This window comes from Piliocolobus tephrosceles, chromosome 12, assembly GCF_002776525.5.
Source record: "Piliocolobus tephrosceles isolate RC106 chromosome 12, ASM277652v3, whole genome shotgun sequence".
NCBI classification, from domain to species: domain Eukaryota; kingdom Metazoa; phylum Chordata; class Mammalia; order Primates; family Cercopithecidae; genus Piliocolobus; species Piliocolobus tephrosceles.
The window spans coordinates 96,579,973-96,587,899 of record NC_045445.1 but is presented as its reverse complement, the minus strand read 5'-3'; positions in this window follow the sequence as shown (position 1 = coordinate 96,587,899).

Genomic DNA, 7,927 nt, shown 5'->3' with positions numbered 1-7,927 from the left:
AAGTACTGACCTCTGGATGGGAGCATGGCAAAGCCTGAGGGCATACTTATCTTAATGGGTACAATGTAAAGTTTCAGTGTCACCGAGATACATCTGAATATGTGGGGTCACTGGCGAAAATCTGACAGTATGGGGCAAGTATTTGTTTGGAGTAGACAAGAATGCTTTACTTTATGTCTTACGCTGTTGCTCTGATCTGTCACAAGGCTTTCCATAATGCAGACATATACACAGATACCTACAATATCCCTTACTGGGCCAGTTTCTATAACCCCTCAATGAAGAATCTTCTGGCCGAGTTGAATAAAAGAACAAATTTAGTCTCAAGAAAGAAGCAGGATCTCTTCCACTCTCTAACTGCAACTTATCACCAGCTGACCCCTAGTGTGCAGACAACAGAGCCCCAAATCTCCAGTGAGAAGAAAGGAATGGGGAGTAATGTGGCAGAGCCCAGCCTTCACAGGCAAGCACTGGCTCAACTTATCACTTTGGTATTGTGAGAGGGAAGAGCATGGCCATGTCCTAAATGCATGAATGTCACGTTGGACGGTGGTACTGCTGATAGTGCTCCTGAATCTGACCTATCACATCAGTCTTCCCTTGTCCAAGGGAGGAGTGACAAAAGGGCTTGGGAGAAAAGCGTTTTACGTAAGATTAGGAATACTGAAAAGAGAATCTTGCTCTCACCTCCAATGACCTGGAAATATGGATAGAAGCTGGTCTGAACATAGAGAAAAGTAGACTGCGTGTAAAAATTGATTTTACTGCTAAAAGCCCAAATCCATCAGTTCTGGAATCTGTTAAAATGTGGGTCCATGGACAAAAACGGATGTAAATTTTTAAAAGTGAATTTTCTTTTCTACAGATCTATTGAAGTATAATTGACAAATAAAATTGTATATCGGTTTTTTGAAAAAATCAACAAAATTGATAGACTGCTAGAAAGACTAATAAAGAAGAAAAGAGAGAAGAATCAAATAGACACAATAAAAAATGATAAAGGGGATATCACCACCAACCCCACAGAAATACAAACTACCATCAGAGAATACTATAAACACCTCTATGCAAATAAACTAGAAAACCTAGAAGAAATGGATAAATTCCCGGACACATACAATCTCCCAAGACTAAGCCAGGAAAAAGTCAAATCCCTGAAGAGACCAATAGTAGGCTCTGAAATTGAGGCAATAATTAATAGCCTACCAACCAAGAAAAGTCCTGGACCAGATGGATTCACAGCCAAATTCTACCAGAGATACATGGAGGAGCTGGTACCATTCCTTCTGAAACTATTCCAATCAATAGAAAAAGAGGGAATCCTCCCGAACTCATTTTATGAGGCCAACATCATCCTGATACCAAAGCCTGGCAGAGACACAACACAAAAAGAGAATTTTAGACCAATATCCCTGATGAACATGGATGTAAAAATCCTCAATAAAATACTGGCAAACCGAATCCAGCAGCACATCAAAAAGCTTATCCACCATGATCAAGTGGGCTTCATCCCTGGAATGCAAGGTTGGTTCAACATACGCAAATCAATAAACGTAATCCAGCATACAAACAGAACCAAAGACAAAACCCACATGATTATCTCAATACATGCAGAAAAGACCTTTGACAAAATTCAACAGCCCTTCATGCTAAAAACTCTCAATAAATTCGGTATTGATGGAACATATCTCAAAATAATAAGAGCTATTTATGACAAACCCACAGCTAATATCATACTGAATGGGCAAAAACTGGAAGCATTCCCCTTAAAAACTGGCACAAGACAGGGATGCCCTCTCTCACCACTCCTATTCAACATAGTGTTGGAAATTCTGGCCAGGGCAATCAGACAAGAGAAAGAAATAAAGGGTATTCAGCTAGGAAAAGAAGAAGTCAAATTGTCCCTCTTTGCAGAAGACATGATTGTATATTTAGAAAACCCCATTGTCTCAGCCCAAAATCTCCTTAAGCTGATAAGCAACTTCAGCAAAGTCTCAGGATTCAAAATCAATGTGCAAAAATCACAAGCATTCTTATACACCAATAACAGACAAACAGAGAGCCGAATCATGAGTGAACTCCCATTCACAATTGCTTCAAAGAGAATAAAATACCTAGGAATCCAACTTACAAGGGATGTGAAGGACCTCTTCAAGGAGAACTACAAACCACTGCTCAATGAAATAAAAGAGGACACAAACAAATGGAAGAACATACCATGCTCATGGATAGGAAGAATCAATATCGTGAAAATGGCCATACTGCCCAAGGTAATTTACAGATTCAATGCCATCCCATCAAGCTACCAATGACTTTCTTCACAGAATTGGAAAACACTACTTTAAAGTTCATATGGAAGCAAAAAAGAGCCTGCATTGCCAAGACAATCCTAAGTGAAAAGAACAAAGCTGGAGGCATCACGCTACCTCACCTCAAACTACACTCCAAGGCTACAGTAACCAAAACAGCATGATACTGGTACCAAAACAGAGATATAGACCAATGGAACAGAACAGAGCCCTCAGAAATAATACCACACGTCTACAACCATCTGATCTTTCACAAACCTGAGAGAAACAAGAAATGGGGAAAGGATTCCCTATTTAGTAAATGCTGCTGGGAAAACTGACTAGCCATAAGTAGAAAGCTGAAGCTGGATCCCTTCCTTACTCCTTATACAAAAATTAATTCAAGATGGATTAGAGACTTAAACATTAGACCTACAACCATAAAAACCCTAGAAGGAAACCTAGGCACTACCATTCAGGACATAGGCATGGGCGAGGACTTCATGTCTAAAACACCAAAAGCAATGGCAACAAAAGCCAAAATTGACAAATGGGATCTAATTAAACTAAAGAGCTCCTGCATAGCAAAAGAAACTACCATCAGAGTGAACAGGCAACCTACAGAATGGGAGAAAATTTTTGCAATCCACTCATCTGGCAAAGGGCTAATATCCAGAACCTACAAAGAACTCAAACAAATTTACAAGAAAAAAACAAACAACCCCATGAAAAAGTGGACAAAGGAATATGAACAGACACTTCTCAAAAGAAGACATCTATGCAGCCAACAGACACATGAAAAAATGCTCATCATCACTCGCCATCAGAGAAATGCACATCAAAACGACATTGACATACCATCTCACACCAGTTAGAATGGTGATCATTAAAAGTCAGGAAACAACAGGTGCTGGAGAGAATGTGGAGAAATAGGAACACTTTTACAGTGTTGGTGGGACTGTAAACTAGTTCAACCATTGTGGAAGACAGTGTGGCAATTCCTCAAGGATCTAGAACTAGAAATACCATTTGACCCAGCCATCCCATTACTGGGTATATATCCAAAGGATTATAAATCATGCTGCTGTAAAGACACATGCACATGTATATTTATTGCGGCACTATTCACAATAGCAAAGACTTGGAACCAACCCAAATGTCCATCAATGACAGACTGGATTAAGAAAATGTGGCATATATCCACCATGAAATACTATGTAGCCATAAAAAAGAATGAGTTCATGTCCTTTGTAGGGACATGGATGCAGCTGGAAACCAACATTCTCAGCAAACTATTGCAAGAATAGAAAACCAAACACCACGTGTTCTCACTCATAGGTGGGAATTGAACAGTGAGAACACTTGGACACAGGAAGGGGAACATCACACACTGGGGCCTGTTGTGGGGTCGGGGGAGTGGGGAGGGATAGCATTAGGAGATATACCTAGTGTAAATGATGAGTTAATGGGTGCAGCACACCAACATGGCACATGCATACATATGCAACAAACCTGCACGTTGTGTACGTGTACCCTAGAACATAAAGTATAATAAAAAATAAAATTATATATCTAAGTTATATCTTGATGTTTTGGTATACATTGTGAAATAATCACCACAATCAAACTAATTAATATGTCCATGAACTCATACAATTTTGGGTTTTTCTGCTTTTTGTGTTGAGGAATTTACAACTGTCTTCTTAGCAAATTTTGAATATATAATGCAGTGTTGTTAACTGTAGCCACATTGCTGTACATTCGATCTTCAAAATGTTTTCATCTTGCATAACTGAAACTTTGTATCCTTTGATCATCATCTCATTTCTCCCTCCCCCAGCCACTGGCAACCACCCTTCTACCGTCTTATTCTATGAGTTTGACTATTTTAGATACCTCATAAGGGTGGAATCATGCAGTATTTGTCCTTTTGTGGCTGCCTTATTTCACTTAGCATAACGTCCTCATGATGGCTATTGTCAAAACAGGAAAAGACAACAAGTGTTGGCGAGGACGTGGAGAAATTAGAACCCTTGCATGTTGTTGGTGGGAATGTGAAAGTGAAGCTCCTACGGAAAACAGCATGGAGATTCCTTCAAGAAACTACAAATAGAACTGCCATATGATTCAGCAATTCCACTTTTGGGTATTGATCCCAAAGAATTGAAATCGGGGTGTCAAGGAGGTATCTGCACTCCAATGTTTATAGTGGCATTATTCACAATAGCCAAGAAGTGGAAACAACCTAAATTCCCTCAATGGATGAGTGGATTTATAAAACAAACAAACAAACCAAAACGTTCCTAACAGTTTGTGGATATTGCCTCATTGCCTTTTGGCTTAAAATGCTGGTGTGAAAATCTGAGCTCAAACTATGTTTCCTCCTTGTATGTAATTTGCTTTCTCTACCAGGATATCTGAATATCTATGTTTTTATCCTTCAACTTAAATAATTTAAATTGGATTCATCTTTATCATTATTTCTTTACACATTTTTCTGATATGTGGTGTGATTTTTTTGATCCACAGCTTTTTTACGTCTTCTATTTCAAGGAAAATTTTCTATATTATACTGTTGAAATTATATTATATTCCAGTGTAGCATCCTCTAAGGAATCCAAATAAGTTAATTTTATATTAACTTTATTCTCCATTTTTATGATTTTCCTAATTTCTGTAATTATATGTTCTTGTTCAAATGCACTGTAATGATCACAAGACATTTTTTCCTGAAGTTATTCTTTTTAAAAATAAACTTTTTATATTAGAATAGTGTTAGATTTGAGGGGCAGAGCAAGATGGCCGAATAGGAACAGCTCCATTCTCCATCTCCCAGCGCGAGCGACACAGAAGACCGGTGATTTCTGCATTTTCAACTGAGGTACTGGGGTCATCGCACTCGGGAGTGCTGGACAATCGGTGCTGGTCAGCTGCTGCAGCCTGACCAGCGAGAGCTGAAGCAGGGCGAGGCATCGCCTCACCTGGGAAGTGCAAGGGGGAAGGGAGTCCCTTTTCCTAGCCAGGGGAACTGAGAAACACAACACCTGGAAAATCGGGTAACTCCCACCCCAATACTGCGCTGTAAGCACACCGGCACACCGGAGAATATATCCCACACCTGGCCGGGAGGGTCCCACACCGACGGAGCCTCCCTCCTTGCTAACACAGCAGTCTGCAGTCTGCGGCAATCTAACCGCAAGGCAGCAGCGAGGCTGGGGGAGGGGCGCCTGCCATTGCTGAGGCTTAAGTAGGTAAACAAAGCCACTGGGAAGCTCGAACTGGGTGGAGCTCACAGCAGCTCAATGAAACCTGCCTGTCTCTGTAGACTCCGCCTCTGGGGACAGGACACAGGTAAAAAATAACAGGGGAAGCAGCAGAGGCCTGTGCAGACGCGAACGACTCTGTCTGACAGCTTTGAAGAGAGCAGTGGATCTCCCAACACGGAGGTTGAGATCTGAGAAGGGGCAGGCTGCCTGCTCAAATGGGTCCCTGACCCCTGAGTAGCCTAGCTGGGAGACATCCCCCACTAGGGGCAGTCTGACACCCCACACCTCACAGGGTGGAGTACACCCCGAGAGGAAGCTTCCAAAGCAAGAATCAGACAGGTGCACTCGCTGTTCAGCAATATTCTATCTTCTGCAACCTCTGCTGCTGATACCCAGGCAAACAGGGTCTGGAGTGGACCTCAAGCAAATCTCCAACAGACCTATAGCTGAGGGTCCTGACTGTCAGAAGGAAAACCATCAAACAGGAAGGACACCCATACCAAAACCCCATCAGTACGTCACCATCATCAAAGACCAGAGACAGATAAAACCACAAAGATGGGGAAAAAGCAGGGCAGAAAAGCTGGAAATTCAAAAAATAAGAGCGCATCTCCCCCTGCAAAGGAGCACAGCCCATCGCCAGCAATGGATCAAAGCTGGTCAGAGAATGATTTTGATGAGATGAGAGAAGAAGGCTTCAGTCCATCAAACCTCTCAGAGCGAAAGGAGGAATTACGTACCCAGCACAAAGAAACTAAAAATCTTGAAAAAAGAGTAGAAGAATTGACAGCTAGACTAATTAATGCAGAGAAGGTCATAAACGAAATGACAGAGATGAAAACCATGACATGAGAAATACGTGACAAATGCACAAGCTTCAGTAACCGACTCGATCAACTGGAAGAAAGAGTATCAGCGATGGAGGATCAAATGAATGAAATGAAGCGAGAAGAGAAACCAAAAGAAAAAAGAAGAAAAAGTAATGAACAAAGCCTGCAAGAAGTATGGGATTATGTAAAAAGACCAAATCTACGTCTGATTGGAGTGCCTGAAAGTGAGGGGGAAAATGGAACCAAATTGGAAAACACTCTTCAGGATATCATCCAGGAGAACTTCCCCAACCTAGCAGGGCAGGCCAACATTCAAATTCAGGAAATACAGAGAACGCCACAAAGATACTCCTCCAGAAGAGCAACTCCAAGACACATAATTGCCAGATTCACCAAAGTTGAAATGAAGGAAAAAATCTTAAGGGCAGCCAGAGAGAAAGGTCGGGTTACCCACAAAGGGAAGCCCATCAGACTGACAGCAGATCTCTCAGCAGAAACTCTACAAGCCAGAAGAGAGTGGGGGCCAATATTCAACATTCTTAAAGAAAAGAATTTTCAACCCAGAATTTCATATCCAGCCAAACTAAGTTTCATAAGTGAAGGAGAAATAAAATTCTTTACAGATAAGCAAATGCTTAGAGATTTTGTCACCATCAGGCCTGCCTTACAAGAGACCCTGAAGGAAGCCCTAAACATGGAAAGGAACAACCGGTACCAGCCATTGCAAAAACATGCCAAAATATAAAGACCATCGAGGCTAGGAAGAATCTGCATCAACTAATGAGCAAAATAACCAGTTAATATCATAATGGCAGGATCAAGTTCACACATAACAATATTAACCTTAAATGTAAATGGACTAAATGCTCCAATTAAAAGACACAGACTGGCAAACTGGATAAAGAGTCAAGACCCATCAGTCTGCTGTCTTCAGGAGACCCATCTCACATGCAGAGACATACATAGGCTCAAAATAAAAGGATGGAGGAAGATCTACCAAGCAAATGGAGAACAAAAAAAAGCAGGGGTTGCAATCCTAGTCTCTGATAAAACAGACTTTAAACCATCAAAGATCAAAAGAGACAAAGAAGGCCATTACATAATGGTAAAGGGATCAATCCAACAGGAAGAGCTAACTATCCTAAATATATATGCACCTAATACAGGAGCACCCAGATTCATAAAGCAAGTCCTTAGAGACTTACAAAGAGACTTAGACTCCCATACAATAATAATGGGAGACTTCAACACTCCACTGTCAACATTAGACAGATCAACGAGACAGAAAGTTAACAAGGATATCCAGGAATTGAACTCATCTCTGCACCAAGCGGACCTAATAGACATCTATAGAACTCTCCACCCCAAGTCAACAGAATATACATTCTTCTCAGCACCACATCACACTTGTTCCAAAATTGACCACATAATTGGAAGTAAAGCACTCCTCAGCAAATGTAAAAGAACAGAAATTATAACAAACTGTCTCTCTGACTACAGTGCAATCAAACTAGAACTCAGGACTAAGAAACTCAATCAAAAC